Here is a 17,051-nt window from a genome sequence, read left to right as displayed (position 1 = left end):
TAGATAGAGTGGGTATGAAGAACTTATTTCCATTAGCAGGGAGGTCAATAACCAGGGGGCATAGATTTAAAGTAATTGGTAGAAGGATTAGAGGGGAGTTGAGGAGAACTTTTTTTCCACCCAGAGGGTGGTGGGGGTCTGGAACTCACTGCCTGAAAAGGGTGGTGGAGGCAGAAACACTCAACACATTTAAAAAGTACTTGGATATGCACATGAAGTGTCATAACCTACAAGGCTATGGACCAAGAGCTGGAAAGTTGGATTAGGCTGGATAGCTCTTTTTCGGCTGGCACAGACACAATGGGCCGAATGGCCTCCTTCTGTGCCATAAATTTCTATGATTGCACACATTTGGGTAAAGTAGTGACTACACTTCAAAGTGCTTTGGGACTCCTGAGATCATGAAAAGCGTTAAATAAATGCAAGTTCGTTCTTTCTTCTTTTTACCAAAGGTAGGGTAGTATTCCTCATGGAATAAGGTGCTCAGCTACTTGTGACGTTCACTGACTCCTTCTAATCGAGTCTAGACACAACAGCAGAGGAACTAATAATTGTGAAGCTTCTGTGTAGGTTTGAGAAGATGCAATAATCTGAAAGGCTGAAGGATGTGTTCCTTATGAAGTCAGTTAGGTCCAGGCCAGGTGGACTGGAGACAAATTCCAGAAATCACCCTCCTTCATAAAAAGTAGGAGATTCACTCTTTTTGAGAAGAATAAAAGGAATATTGGAGACAAGAGGGGGTAGAAATTGGACCCCACTGAGTGGAGCAGGTAGCAGGCATGCTGTGCTTAGGTTTTCCGGGAGTGGATGCGGCCTAGTAAGTGGTCACCACCGGAAAAGGGTGGCAAATTATTAATTTTTAAAGTTTTTTTTTTTTTTTTTTTTTTTTTTTTTTTTTTTTTTTTAAGGTTGATGTGGAGCCGGGCGAAGCAGGAGTGCTCCTCCCGGCTCCTCAGCACTCCATGCGAGATGCTGCCAACCCACAATCGGCCCCCCTCTCGTTGTTGTCTCCTACTCCTGCGACTTACCCGAGGGCCGGTGTTGGCGAGGCAAGTGATCCAAAATTCATCTGCTTCAAACAGGTGAGCTGCCTTTGGCGGCGAGACTAAATTATTGAAATTAAACTAGTGCGCAATTTCAGGCCAGCCTTGGGCCTCCTGGTTGGGGCACACGTTGGTCCTGAAAATGGGCTATAACCAATTTCTACCCCAGAGTTTCCTAGGTAATCATCATCATCAACCGGGTCTTGACTCTAGCGACATTGTCCCCGTCACAGTCAATGACCAACAGGCGGGAGGTTGCCAAGGTGTAAACTTCCAAATGCTCCACTGTGTTTGTTCCACCATGTGTAATTTTCTCTACAGCCAGGCCCAACTAATCACCTGCTGGTGAAGACGACACTTGGGTGAATTATGGTGCCAAGACATTTAGCAGAAGGAATGGTATCAGTGGCTGAAAAGGTGGTCACCATCAATCCAGAAATTGGAACACAGTCTGGTCAGAATTCTGCTGTTTGAAGATTAAAGTGCTTTTGATTCTGGAATCAGTTTTCTGGCAAAAAATAACAAATTTATGTTTAAAATATGGCTAAGAGTGCAATGTTTTGGAAGAGTTGCACTTGTGATTCATAATTTCCTCTAGGAAAGGTGGCGGCCTTATGGGAAGGGTTAGTAAAAGCACACAACATGGCATGTGTCAATTTAGGCATACCCTCGAGGTGGAATCTATTTTCTGCTGAATCTGGATTTTTGGATTGAATTGCAGGAAGGTCTGAGCCGCATGAGAATTGTATGGTCGGAGACTGCACCTGCTACAAAACAATAGATTCACTTCACTTACAGATCAAAAGAGATCCACAGGAATTGTCCACTGGGAATTCATTAGTTTGTCAATCTCTAATGGCAACATGGGCCAATTAGGGTGGAAATTTGATCACTGCACATACTGTACTTGCCTCCGATTATATCATCTCAGTTAAGATGAGAAAAAGCACCAAAGAACAAGTCCCTCATGATCATGCCTTGCTTCTCTGATACTGCATTGAAAATTATTTTATGCAATGCTAGGATTCTTCAGAAAATATTCTCTGTAAGCATTACACACGCAATGTAATTGACTCTTAAACTAGACATTTCCATAGCTGCACTGTGAAAGAGAGTCATTTCTCACCTCTCATGTTCCATTGAAGACCAACCACCAAATTCTCCTGATAACATAACAGGAGTTTAACACAATATTCCTGCATTAATGTTAAAAATAGCCCATTCTCTTGGGTTGCATGGAGTACAGGCCAGTCGTAGGAACCAACACACCAGCAAATGGTAGGAGCTTTCAGATGAGCCATTTCCAGACTCCATGTTCACCCAGAGTGAGTTGCGGTGAGCGATCTGAACACAACAGTAACAGTCCAGATCATTCAATTATTTGGTTTCCTCCTACCATACAGTCTCCTAGTGGCAGACTAAAAACAAAAGGATGTGGAATTTATTCAAAAACTGGCAGAATGTTGTTACACTCCAAAGAAAGATATTTCTGCATGTAAAGAATGAACTTGAGATTTTTAAAAAGGTCATTACTAACAAACTATTCTTGAAAGTGGCTCAGAAGAACATGGTCTGTCCTACAAACTGATTACTATTACTTTTCCATCCTTGCAGGAATAAAACATTCAGTAGGTGACTCATTCTTCCAAAGTTATAGGATGAGTAAGTCCACCCTTGTTTCTTGAGCTTTAATTCTAGGAGGCAACCCAAAGAAAAGCTTTAAAAAAAAAAAAATCAATATATTGTTTTGATAATAAATTATCCTGAAAGAACATTGATCTCATCTGACTCATGACCCAGGGGAGGCGGTGGCGTAGTGGTTATGTCAGTAGACTAGTAAGCCAGAGGCTCAGTCAAATGCTCTGAGGATATGGGTTCAAATCCCACCACGGCAGCTGGTGGAATTTAAATTCAATTCAATTTAATTCTGGAATTAAATGTTAGCCATTAGTAACGGCGACCATGATACCATTGTCGATTGTTGCAAAAACCCATCTGGTTCACTAATGTCCTTTAGGGAAGGAAATCTGCCGTCCTTACCTGGTCTGGCCTACATGTGACTCCAGACCCACAGTAATGTGGTTGACGCTTAATGCCCTCTGAAATGGCCTAGCAAGCCACTCAGTTGTAAACAACCACTACGAAAAACAATAAGAATAAAACCGGACGGACCACCCGGCATCGACCTCGGCACCGGAAATGACAATGACAACGGCAAACCCAGCCCTGTCGACCCTGCAAAGTCCTCCTTACCAACATCTGGGGGCTTGTGCCAAAATTGGGAGAGCTGTCCCACAGACTAGTCAAGCAACAGCCTGACATAGTCATAATTACCGAATCATACCTTACAACCAATGTCCCAGGCACCACCATCACCATCCCTGGGTATGTCCTGTCCCACCGGCAGGACAGACCCACCAGAGGTGGTGGCACCATGGTATACAGTCAGGAGGGAGTAGCCCTGGGAGTCCTCAACATTGACTCAGGACCCCATGAGGTCTCATGGCATCAAGTCAAACATGGGCAAGGAAACCTCCTGCTAATTACCACCTACTGCCCTCCCTCAGCTGATGAATCAGTACTCCTTCATGTTAAACACCAATTGGAAGAAGCACTGAGAGTAGCAAGGGCACAAAATGTCCTCTGGGTGGGGGACTTCAATATCCATCACCAAGAGTGGCTCGGTAGCACCACAACTGACCGAGCTGGCCGAGTCCTAAAGGACATAGCTGCCAGACTGGGTCTGCGACAGGTGGTGAGGGAACCAACAAGAGGGAAAAACCTACTTGATCTCGTCCTCACCAATCTACCTGTTGCAGATGCATCTGTCCATGACAGCGTTGGTGGAAGTGACCACCGCACAGTCCTTGTGGAGACGAAGTCCCGTCTTCATGTTGAGGATACCCTCCACCGTGCTAAATGGGACAGGTTTCGAACAGATCTGGCAACTCAAAACTGGGCATCCATGAGGCACTGTGGGCCATCAGCAGCAGCAGAATTGTATTCAACCACAATCTGTAACCTCATGGCCCGGCATATCCCTCACTCTACCATTACCATCAAGCCGGGAGATCAACCCTGGTTTAACGAAGAATGCAGGAGAGCATGCCGGGAACAGCACCAGGCATACCGAAAAATGAGGTGTCAACCTGGTGAGGCTACAACACAGGACTACTTGCATGCCAAACAACGGAAGCAACATGCGATAGACAGAGCTAAGCGATCTCACAACCATCGGATCAAATCAAAGCTCTGCAGTCCTGTCACATCCAGTCGTGAGTGGTGGTGGACAATTAAACAGTTAACAGGAGGAGGAGGAGGAGGCTCCAAAAATATCCCCATCCTCAATGATGGTGGAGCCCAGCACGTGAGTGCAAAAGACAAGGCTGAAGCATTTGCAACTATCTTCAGCCAGAAGTGCCGAGTGGATGATCCATCTCGGCCTCCTCCTGAGGTCCCCAGCATCACAGATGCCAGTCTTCAGCCCATTCAATTCACTCCACGTGATGTCAAGAAACGGCTGAAGACACTGGATACTGCAAAGGCTACGGGCCCTGACAACATTCCGGCAATAGTACTGAAGACTTGTGCTCCAGAACTAGCTGCGCCCCTAGCCAAGCTGTTCCAGTACAGCTACAACACTGGCATCTACCCGGCAATGTGGAAAATTGCCCAAGTATGTCCTGTCTACAAAAAGCAGGACAAATCCGACCCGGCCAATTACCGTCCCATCAGTCTACTCTCAATCATCAAAGTGATGGAAGGTGTCGTCGATAGTGCTATCAAGCGGCACTTACTCAGCAATAACCTGCTAACTGACGCCCAGTTTGGGTTCCGCCAGGGCCACTCAGCTCCTGACCTCATTGCAGCCTTGGTCCAAACATGGACAAAAGAGCTGAACTCAAGAGGTGAGGTAAGAGTGACTGCCCTTGACATCAAGGCGGCATTTGAGCGAGTGTGGCATCAAGGAGCCCTAGCAAAACTGAAGTCAATGGGAATCAAGGGGAAAACTCTCCATTGGTTGGAATCATACCTAGCACAAAGGAAGTTGGCTGTGGTTGTTGGAGGTCATTCATCTCAATCACATGACATCACTGCAGGAGTTCCTCAGGGCAGTGTCCTAGGCCCAACCATCTTCAGCTGTTTCATCAATGACCTTCCCTCCATCATAAGGTCAGAAGTGGGGATGTTCGCTGATGATTGCACACTGTTTAGTACCATTCGAGACTCATCAGATACTGACGCAGTCCATGTCCATATGCAGCAAGACCTGGACAACATTCAGACTTGGGCTGACAAGTGGCAAGTAACATTCGCACCACACAAGTGCCAGGCAATGACCATCTCCAACAAGCGAGACTCTAACCATCTCCCCTTGACATTCAATGGCATTACCATCGCTGAATCCCCCACTATCAACATCCTGGGGGTTACCATTGATCAGAAACTGAACTGGACCAGCCATATAAATACTGTGGCTACAAGAGCAGGCCAGAGGCTGGGAATTCTGCGGCGAGTGTCTCACCTCCCGACTCCCCAAAGCCTTTCCACCATCTACAAGGCACAAGTCAGGAGTGTGATGGAATACTCTCCACTTGCCTGGATGAGTGCAGCTCCAACAACACTCAAGAAGCTTGACACCATTCAGGATAAAGCAGCCCGCTTGATTGGCACTCCATCCACCACCTTCAACATTCACTCCCTCCACCACCGGCGCACTGTGGCTGCAGTGTGTACCATCTACAAGATGCACTGCAGCAACTCGCCAAAGCTCCTTCAACAGCACCTTCCAAACCCGCGACCTCTACCACTTAGAAGGACAAGGGCAGCAGACGCATGGGAACATCACCACCTAAAAGTTCCCCTCCAAGCCACACACCATCCTGACTTGGACCTGTATCGCCGTTCCTTCACTGTCGCTGGGCCAAAATCCTGGAACTCCCTTCCTAACAGCATTGTGGGTGTACCTACACCATATGGACTGCAGCAGTTCAAGAAGGCGGCTCACCACCATCTTCTCAAGGGCAATTAGGGATGGGCACTAAATGCAGGCCTAGCCAGCCAGTGACGCCCACATCCCATCAATGAATAAAAATTAAAAAAAAATACTGGTCACAGTGGTATAATGGGAGGATATTTACATCAAGCACCTTTCTGACATTAGGAGGTGTCTACACACTCATAGCAAGCAGTCTAGCTCACTCTCCGGGGTACAGTGGTGTAATTATGATACTGGTCCAGCAATTCAGAGGTTGAGTGTTCAATTCCAAATACATCAAATTCTGAAATTGAACTCAAAAAATGTGGTCATTTTGCAGTTTGACATCAGAGGAAAAAATGACTAAGGATTGTTGCGAAAAACCCCCCACAATTGGTGTAGTCTTGGAAGAATTTGACAGGTGATCTTCAACAGGACTTAGGAGAGGAGAGGTGAGAAATGAGTCAATTATGACTTTTCCACAGCAGTGCTATGGAAGTGTGTAGTTTAAGAAAGTCAATTACATTGTGTAGGAAATGCTGATGGTTTATTACTCAAAGAAGAATATTCTCGGAGGAATCCTAGAAATGCATAAAAATACCACCCCCGCCCAGTATGACCTACACATGACTCCAGTCCCACGGGGCGTAGGCAACTCTTAATGCCCTTCGAAGTGGAAAGCTACATGGTTGTAAAAAGAATGGCTACTCGGAGGCAGCAAGGGCTGGGCAATAAATCATCGCCCATATCCTGAAGGAAAAAAATTATCTAGACTATGCTGATTTACGTCTCTTTTCATAGGTGAAATTACAGCCGTATAAAATTATGTTAAATGAACAATCGGATCTGCATTAACACTACTGCTTGACTCAAAATTTGTGCGCGAGTCTTGTTTGACAGATAATACAATACAGCATGCAAGTGTACCAGTCATTCTATACACGAGTATTTTATTGCCCACTGTACGTATCAAGACAATTACAGCCTTTCCCCCATTTTGCTTCACTGACGTTTGGAGTGATCGGAGATAATGTACGATGAGTCAGCAGAGCCTGATGTCGATTCCAGAACTTTCTCACTTAGTGCTGACTCACAGTAAAAGTTCATTTCCCTCTCCTCCCAGCCAGCCGGCAGTGCTGCCGATTTTGAAAGGAGGAGGAAAATACAGCTCTTGTGCGAAGCACTACTTGTGCAGGTGCACATGCAAAACAAAATTCAACCACATTTCTTCAGACAACTCTTGTACAGTGGCCAAGGTACAGGGGGTGGGGTGGGAGAGCGCAGTGCAGCTGTGAGCCAGCAGGGGAGGATAGGAGCAGCTGGGGAAAACAGCAGCCATATTTTTCCCATGTTAATCAGTTAAGAAAAACCAGTTAAGTTAAAACAAAGAAGCTTTCCAAAGCCGGGAAGGATTTGAATGTCAGATTCAAATGCAGATTTTGTCTGTTTAAAGACCAACAACAACTTGTATTTATATAGCACCTTTAACGTAGTAAAATGTCCCAAGGTGCTACACAGGAGTGTTCTAAAACAAAATCTGACACCGAGCCACGTAAGGAGATATTAGGGCAAATGACCAGAAGCTTGGTCAGAGAGGTAGATTTCAAGTACGACACTGGAGTTCAGTGAATTATTTACTTAGGAATCTTAGCACCAAACAGGGCTAAAGAGTCAAGGCCTGTAGGACCAGAATTGAATATCCACATATGTAAAATTTGTCTCCTCTGTTATCTTCTGTGAAAGGAGAATCATGGTTGCATGACTCCCTTAGAGAGACTATTCACAGCAAACATTCATTTTGATTCCCAGTACTGCATTTGCTGCTCTATTCTCAATTTGAGGAGCGGTTACTCAAATTACTTGGTTAAAAAAGTGTGTCTATTATTAAAGTAAAGGTATGCGAAAAGTTTGGACAGCAAGACTGAAATCTGCATATTGTTTATACTGGAGGAAACACACAGGTCAAAAATCATGTCAAGAATTTGATAAAGAAATGTGAACTTTCAAATCTAGGGCTCATTTTCATGAGTGGTTTATTTTGACAAATATACACATTGGGGCCAATAATGAGATGACACCGAGATGCTATCACCAACTATTGGTGCATGACCCAACCTCCATGTGTCCTGCATAATGTGGCAAAAAATATTCAAATACCGACCTTGCATTTTAGTGGGAGGCCAGTTCTTCTGGGGCTGGACATGCTCAGCACCTACTGAGCAGCAGTCCTGGTACCACTGAACTCGTATTTACCAAGACTGGCTACCAGGAAAACAGCTCATTGAATAGTACAGCACAGAAGGAGGCCATTCAGCCCATCGAGTCGGTGCCAGCTCTTTCACAGAGCAATCCCGTTAGTCCCACTCCCCCCGCTCTTTCCCCATATCCCTGCATTTTTTTCTCCTTCAAGTATTTATCCTATTCCCTTTTGAAAGCTACTTAATTATCCACCACCCTACCAGGCAGTGCATTCCAAATCCTACCACTCCCTGCGTAAAAAAAAGTTTTCCTCATGTCGCCTCTGGTTGTTTTGCCAAACACCTTCAATCTGTGCCCTCTGGTTATCGACCCTTCATCCATTGGAAACAGTTTGTTTACTCTACCTAAACATTTCACGATTTTAAAACACCTCTATCAAATTGTTTAAAAACAAACAGGTCTTCCCAGCCCCTGGTCTTAGCGAGTTGACATTGGGATTGCGGTCAAGTGTGCAAGATCCAAGCGTTAGGAAATGGCAGCACCCGTGCCTCTCTGAAGTCACATAGAAACAGCTTGGAAATCTTTTGGGTCAACATCGTGGAATGGTGCATTTACCCCTCTCCTTTTTGCGGTTATATTTTCCAGTATACTATTGTTTAGAAGTCTCTATAAAATAAAATATCTGCTTGAAATGAACTTCTCTGTCGAATTCACTCTCACAGGCTGCCGTTATACTGCCACTCTGTTGATGCAAAGTGGTTTTGGGTAATATAACCAGATGTAGGTCACAAGCCAACTCAACAATGCACAAACACCAAGCAGCATGCAAGCGCTGTGAATACTGGACACCGTTTGGAGTCCGAGGAATCTCAAGTCTGATGTGAAGCTAGATGTTTTTTAAAAAAAAGTCTATTGATCCTCCTGAGCATTTCAAAAACGTAGTATTGACCCTTCTGAAGGTTATGATAAAAAAATGCTTCTCGCCTAACTTTAAAAAGAAATAGCCTCTGGGAGAGCCAATCTCTGTTGAGGTATTCCCTGGAGGACACAGTGCAACTCCGGCCTTGCTGACTGCATTTCCCGCTTTCCAGTTACTGCTATCAGACTGGTAGCATGGTAGAACTGTAGCCAAAATTGTATGCCTTGGATGCACTGTGTTCATTACTTAGGAGGTACCTAGAATACTTCAGGAAAAAAAAATCGCTATTTAACTCAAATGGGGTAATTTTAACCTAATTCTGTGGGCGGAAAACCCGCAGGATCAGGTGGAACAGCGGTTTTACACCCCGCTCAATATCACTCATTGATTTCAATGGGGAGTAAAATCGAGCAAGGTGTAAAACCAATATTCCACCCGATCCCATGGGTTTCCTGCCTGGTGAATTAGGTTACAATTGCCCCCGAAATTTCTTCCCCGTGATGATATTTGAAGAGAATTAGCAAGAGCCTCTCAATACTTTGCCTTTGCTGCTGATTTTCTAAACTTAGAATATACTTTGGTATGACTCATTCATATGTTCAATATTTAAAGAGTCATCTCTACAATCAAAGAGAAATATTCATAAAATTAAGTCCTTCCAAGAGCAGTTATTTTTAGATTAGTGCCTGAAATTCTTCAAGAACAGTGATGCCGACACTGCCGAAAGGAACAATCTCGTGAAGTAGCAGGTACCGGCCGGATGCGAACAGAGAGGTTATTCAAGTGCCGTTTTAAGAGGTCAATTTACGAAAGGCCTACAAAACATCAAAAATGTCAGGGTCTAACCAACCTGATCTGGACTCCCTGTGAAGAAGGAGCAAGATCTTCATCGCACAGCTTTGTAATTTGCAGTTTGAACCCTGCTGAAGGCCAGCCTGACCAAATGTGCATGTGGTCCCACTGCAGAAGGTGGGCCAGGTCACAGAATTGGAAAAAAAAAATCAATGAGATTGTTGGAAACAGTGGGGTTGAAATTTGTGGCGCTCCGCTCTGCCACAAGGAGTGTGGCGGGGATTCCAGCCACCCGTTTGGGGCATCTCTAATCCAGTCCCAAATCCCTGGATCTGGGATTTCCATAACAGTTGGGGGGAACCTGCAATTTTTGGTGCAACTGAGGCACCTACCTCAGTGAGGAAGACAGAATGTTGGAGCAAGAACTTGGTGCAACATTAAGGGGGCTATGTTGGCCAAAGATGCCTCGAAACAGACAAATTCAAACTTTCCATTTGGTGACCAGCGTTTCAGACACTTGTGGCCCCCACTTCTGCCCGGATCGGATCCTGGCACGCTATGTGTGCCTGCATTATTGGAGGTATACTTAGTGTGGGGATGTATGAAGAGAGAACTGGAGGTCTTCTGATGTTATCTGGCCAGTTCCATCTCTTCCTGGGGTGTCCACCTGGGAAGGGCAAGGCTCCAGATGACTTCAGCTCCAATTTCTGATGAAGCTTCTCAGCCAGCGATCAGTACAGACACGGGTGTTGAAAACTGCAGTCAGTCAGTCATCGACAAAAAACTGCACGGCACAGTCAAATCTTATCTCTCAAAATATCAAGCTAATTTTTTCTGCCTTCAAAAAGCACACACAGAAAGTGCATCAAGGTAATTCAAAACTTGAAACAGCTTTATTGGAGTAGAATGGTGGACTGAAGATGACATGCCATTGACAATGGAAGTGCAAAGGATCATAACTGGCCGAACAGATTACTCTCCTTGATAAAACTGACATACCGATGGTTGACTGTCTACAATAATGAATGAGTTTGCAAGAGCTAGTCTAAATACCTGTACCTAACAAAGAAAGTGCTGGTCTGGCAGCTAATGTGCAGTTGCCCACGGGAATGACCCGCATGGGACTTGTGACTGAGGCCAAGACTCGCCAATCTGTGATCGCTCACAACACTGACACTGAAGTGGAAGAGAACGAGGAGGATGAATACTGTCCGCCTCATCACCAATACTTGGAGAAGTCTACGGCTGTCTTGAAGAGATTTGCCAATTTGTGGAAAGAAAATATACTGAGAGTCTTTCAACATTCCGTGCACTAAACAATTGTCTCCACCAAGTGTCCCAACAGAATTGGAAGAGAGCCCAAGATGGCAGACTTTGTGCATAGGATTACCCGTATTACATGTACAGAATTAACTTTTATTCATTTTAGTGTAACCATCTTAATGTAAAAAAAAAATTGAAACTTTATTAAAGGTTAATTTTAATTGAAAAGCTCGGAAATTTTTTTCCTTTTTAAAAAATCATCAAATACGCTTCTTTTAAAATAAATCCTACATTTAACACTTTATGTAGCTAATAGGCAATGATTATAAAGAGTAAATCGTTAGTCTCCATTTGCAATCTGTCTGCACTGCCATGTGTTGCTGTGGTATATTACCATTATACTGTACCTGCGTGATTCAGCATTAAAAAAAAGCATAAACACTCAAAATTGGAGAGATTGCACCAAATGATATTATTTCCAAATTAAACAATGTTTTAAAACACACTTATTTAGCTGCAAGAACACAAGCACAATTTAAATGAATATTCCTCGCTCCTCTGCTGGTACACCGGAACTGCTGATACGGGCTTTGAACATCTGAGGCCACTACATACAAAACGCTGGACCCCTGGATCAACCTCTGCTGGCTCACCGCCAACTCTCCACTCCTCCTCGGTCCTCAGATTCCAGTGGACAACTTCCAGCAGTGTTCCCTCTGGTATTCTGCCCCTTAAAAGGCTCCTGGGTCCATCCCCTCTCCACAACTGTCTCCAAACCTGGACGCTGCTTTGTGGATGTTACAAGCTGACTCCACGCCATCTACAAGTCAACATCGTCCCATCATAGGGTCTCAACTCACCTCACCTCCTGCCCCCTTGACTCCATTCTCACTAAATTGCTGGCCAGCCAACTTCCCATTCTGGCCCCTAGGCTAGCCGACATTGTAAATGGTTCCCTCTCGTCAGGTACTGTCCCCTTCCTTTCAAAACCACTGACATCATCTCCTCAGAAAACCCACCCTGTCCTTGCAAACTAAACATCCCTTTCTTCTTCAAAGTCCTTGAAAATGTTGTTACTTTCCAAATCTGTGCACATCTCTTCCATAACTCCATGTTTAAGTTTCTCCAATCAGGTTTCCATTCCTGCCACAACACCAAAACAGCCCTGATCAATATTACAAATGACGTTCTCTGTAACCAAATGTGGTGCATTAACACTCCTCAACCTCTCTGGATCCTTTTCCAAAACCTTTATTGTCCAGCTCAGTGACATTGCCCACATTTGCTTCCATTCTTACCTCTCCGATCGTACCCAGGCATGTCCAGCAATGCCTTTTCTTCCTGCCCCAGCACCGTTGCCTTCAGAGTCCCACATGGATCAATCCTTGGCTTCCTCCTATTCCAGGTCTACATGTTGCCCCATGGCAATGTTATCCACAGATGTGTGATCAGCATCCACTTGTATGCTGGTAACACCCAGCTCTATATCTCCACCCCTCTCCTGTCCATCCAATCAGTCAGTGCGGTCAGGTTTCCTGTCGGACATCCAGTCTCGGATGAGATGCAATTTCATCCAGTTGAACATTGGAAAGACTGAAGCCACCATCTTCATCCCCGGTCACAAATCCGTACCCTTGCCATCGATTCCAGCTCCCTCCCCTGCCAGTGTCTCAGGATGAACCAGATTGTTTGCAATCTCGGCATCCCATTCGACCCCAAGCTGAGCTTCCGACCCCATATCCTCTCCATCACAAAGTGTACCTATTTCCACAGCCAGAACATCTCCCACCTACACCTCAGTCTATGTGCTGCTGAAATTCCCTTCCCTGCTTTCGTCACCTCCAGACTCAACTGTACCAGCTCTCTTGGCCAGCTTCCCACCTCCAGAAACATCAGCTCGTTCGAGTTCTATTGTCTGTATCCAATCCCGCATCAAGTCCCACTCAAATATTACTCCGCTGCTCACTAACCTACATTGGCCCCCCCAATTAAATCCCTTCATGCCTTGCTCCTCCCCATCTCTAAATACCACCCCACCCCATTTCCAAAACTCTGTTCCTCAGACTCTGGCCTTTTGTGCATTCACCCAAGCAACTTTACCCCACAACTGGTGACTGTGTCTTCAGTTGCACGCTTTGAAATAATCTGCCTAAATCCAGCTGCCTCTCCCCCTTTAAGGCCAAGCTTTTGGTATTTCCTCCTAATAATATCTCCTCCTTTGACTCAGCATCAGATTATTTTTGATCATGCGTCTGGAGATGTTTATCTACATTAAAGGCGCTATATAAATGCAAGTTGCTGGTGTAATAAAAATGTTGAAATCCTCCTCTTGCTTTGAAATGTGATTAAAATTGGCCCAGTTAGAGAACAAATTAGATAAAACCAACAAAGGCTCAGGAAATGACTTTGGGCTGGTGCAGTGGTAAGTGCATGTACAGTTAATAAAACTGGCCGGTCTGACTTTGAAAACGCCAATTCAATTCTAACAATTGATGCCTTACATTGCTCACTGCAGGCCAAGAAAACAAAAAACAGGAGGAAATTGCGGGAAGAGGAAATGGCCAATGACAAAACCCTCGAGTAAAGCAGGACGCCACCTCCATCCTAATTGGCAGTGAGCAAAAAGTCTCTCTGCTTTTTTAGCATTTCACTGCCTAAAAGAAGTGACTGCAGAGATAGTGGGTGCATTGGTTGCAATATACCAAAATTCCCTGGACTCTGGAGAGGTCCCAGCGGATTGGAAAACTGCAAATGTAACACCCCTATTTAAAAAGAGGGAGACAGAAAGCAGGAAACTATAGACCAGTTAGCCTGACATCTGTCATTGGGAAAATGCTGGAGTCTTTCATTAAGGAAGCAGTAGCAGGGCATTTGGAAAATCATAATGCAGTCAGGCAGAGTCAGCATGGTTTTATGAAAGGGAAATCATGTTTAACAAATTTGCTGGAGTTCTTTGAGGATGTAATGAGTAGGGTGGACAAACATAAGAAGTAGAAGCAGGAGTAGGCCATACAGCCCCTCAGGCCTGCTCCGCCATTCAATAGGATCATGGCTGATCCGAATCTAGACTCATGTCCACTTCCCTGCCTGCTCCCCATAACCCTTAATTCTCTTATCAGCTAGGAAACTATCTATCTCCGTTTTAAATTTATTTAATGTCGCAGCTTCCACAACTCTGGAGGTAGCAAATTCCATAGATTTACTACCCTCTGAGTGAAGAAGTTTCTCCTCATCTCAGTTTTGAAAGGGCAGCCCCTTATTCTAAGATTATGCCCCCTAGTTCTAGTCTCACCCATCAGTGAAAACATCTTCACCGCATCCACCCGATCAAGCCCCCTCACAATCTTATATGTTTCGATAAGATCGCCTCTCATTCTTCTGAATTCCAATGAGTAGAGGCCCAACCTACCCAACCTTTCCTCATAAGTCAACCCCCTCATCTCCGGAATCAACTGAGTGAACCTTCTCTGAACTGCCTCGAGAGCAAGTATATCTTTTCTTAAATATGGAAACCAAAACTGTACACAGTATTCCAGGTGTGGCCTCAGCAGTACCCTGTATAACTGCAGCAAGACTTCCCTGCTTTTATACTCCATCCCCCTTGCAATAAAAGCCAAGATTCCATTGGCCTTCCTGATCACCTGCTGTACCTGCATACTAACCTTCTGTGTTTCATGCACCAGGACCCCCAGATCCCTTTGTACTGTAACACTTTGCAGTTTCTCTCCATTTTAGATAATAACTTGCTCTTTGATTTTTTCTGCCAAAGTGCATAACCTCACACTTTCCAACATTATATTCCATCTGCCAAATTTTTGCCCACTCACTTAGCCTGTCTATGTCCTTTTGCAGGTTTTTTTATGTCCTCCTCACTCACTGCTTTCCCTCCCATCTTTGTATCGTCGGCAAACTTGGATACGTTGCACTCGGTCCCTTCCTCCAAATCGTTAATATAGATTGTAAAGAGTTGGGGCCCCAGCACTGACCCCTGCGGAACACCACTAGTTACTGATTGCCAACCCGAGAATGAACCATTTATCCCAACTCTGTTTTCTGTTAGATAGCCAATCTTCCACCCATGCCAGTATATTGTCCCCAATCCCGTGATTTTTTATCTTGTGCAGTAATCTTTTGTGTGGCACCTTGTCAAATGCCTTTTGGAAGTCCAAATACACCACATCCACTGGTTCCCCTTTATCCACCCTGTTTGTTACGTCCTCAAAGAATTTGAGCAAATTTGTCAAACATGACTTCCCCTTCGTAAAACCATGCTGACTCTGTCCGATTAAATTATGCTTATCCAAATGTCCTGTTACTGCTTCCTTAATAATGGACTCCAACATTTTACCAACCACAGATGTTAGGCTACCTGGTCTATAGTTTCCAGCCTTTTGTCTGCCTCCCTTTTTAAATAAGGGCGTTACATTAGCAGTTTTCCAATCTGCTGGGACGTTTCCTGAATCCAGGGAGTTTTGGAAAATTACCACCAATGCATCCACAATCCCTACCGCTACTTCTCTCAAGACCCTAGGATGTAAGCCATCAGGTCCAGGGGATTTATTCGCCTTTAGTCCCATTATCTTACCGAGTACCACCTCCTTAGTGATTTTAATCGTGTTTAGCTCCTCCCCCCCCCCCATAGCCCCGTTTGTCCAGTGTTGGGATATTTTTAGTGTCCTCTACTGTAAAGACTGATACAAAATATTTGTTCAGCGTTTCTGCTATCTCCATGTTCCCCGCCACTAATTTCCCGGTCTCGTCCTCTAAGGGACCAACATTCACTTTAGCCACCCTTTTTCTACAACTGTAGAAACTCTTGCTATCTGTTTTAATATTTTTTGCTAGTTTACTTTCATAATCTATCTTCCCTTTCTTAATTAATCTTTTAGTTATTCTTTGCTGGCTTTTAAATGCTTCCCAATCTTCTATCCTCCCACTAGATTTGGCTACTTTACATGCCCTTGTTTTCAGTCGGATACTATCCTTTATTACTTTACTTAGCCACAGATGGCTGTCTTTTCTTTTACGCCCCTTTTTCCTCACTGGAATATATTTTTCTTGAAAGTTGTGAAATATCTCCTTGAATGTACACCACTGTTCATGTACTGTCTTACACTTTAATCTATTTTCCCAGTCCACTTTAGTCAACTCTGCTCTCATACCTTCATAGTCTCCTTTATTTAAGCTCAGTATGCTGGTTTGAGATCCAACTCTCTCACCCTCCAACTGAATTTGGAATTCAACCATGTTATGGTCACTCATTCCAAGGGGATCCTTTACTAGGACATTTTTTATTAATCCTGTCTCATTACACAGGACCAGATCTAAGATTGCCTGCCCCCTGGTTGGTTCAGTCACATACTGCTCAAGGAACCCATCCCTAATGCACTCTATGAACTCTTCCTCAAGGCTGCCCTGCCCAATTTGATTTGTCCAGTCAATATGAAAGTTAAAATCCCCCATGATTATAGCTGTTCCCTTATGACAAGCCCCAACTATTTCCTGATTTATACTCTGACCAACAGAGTTGCAACTGTTAGGAGGCTTATAGACTACGCCCACTAGTGACTTTTTCCCCTTATTATTCCTTATCTCCGCCCAAACTGTTTCACTATCCTGATCCTATGACCCAATATCATTTCTCACTATTGCAGTGATTCCATCCTTTATTAACATAGCCACCCCACCTCCCTTTCCTTCCTGTCTGTCCTTCCTAATTGTCAAATACCCCTGGATGTTTAGTTCCCAGTCATGGTCACCTTGCAGCCATGTTTCTGTAATGACCACCAGATTATACTCATGTGTTGTTATTTGTACCGTCAACTCGTCTATTTTGTTACGAATGCTGCGTGCATTC

General features: G+C 44.5%; 1 protein-coding gene across 3 annotated transcripts in view; it reads right to left on the bottom strand.

The window, feature by feature from the left end:
- The window catches only part of LOC147100065 (SHC-transforming protein 1-like), a 91,658-nt gene that overhangs the window by 63,280 nt on the left and 11,327 nt on the right, over window positions 1-17,051 (bottom strand). The window lies entirely within an intron of this gene.

Source organism: Somniosus microcephalus, chromosome 27 (assembly GCF_052327205.1).
Source record: "Somniosus microcephalus isolate GS21.2 chromosome 27, FLI_Smic_1.0, whole genome shotgun sequence".
NCBI classification, from domain to species: domain Eukaryota; kingdom Metazoa; phylum Chordata; class Chondrichthyes; order Squaliformes; family Somniosidae; genus Somniosus; species Somniosus microcephalus.
Note: the sequence above shows the minus strand (reverse complement) of the source record. Positions and strands in the feature narration are given on the sequence as shown.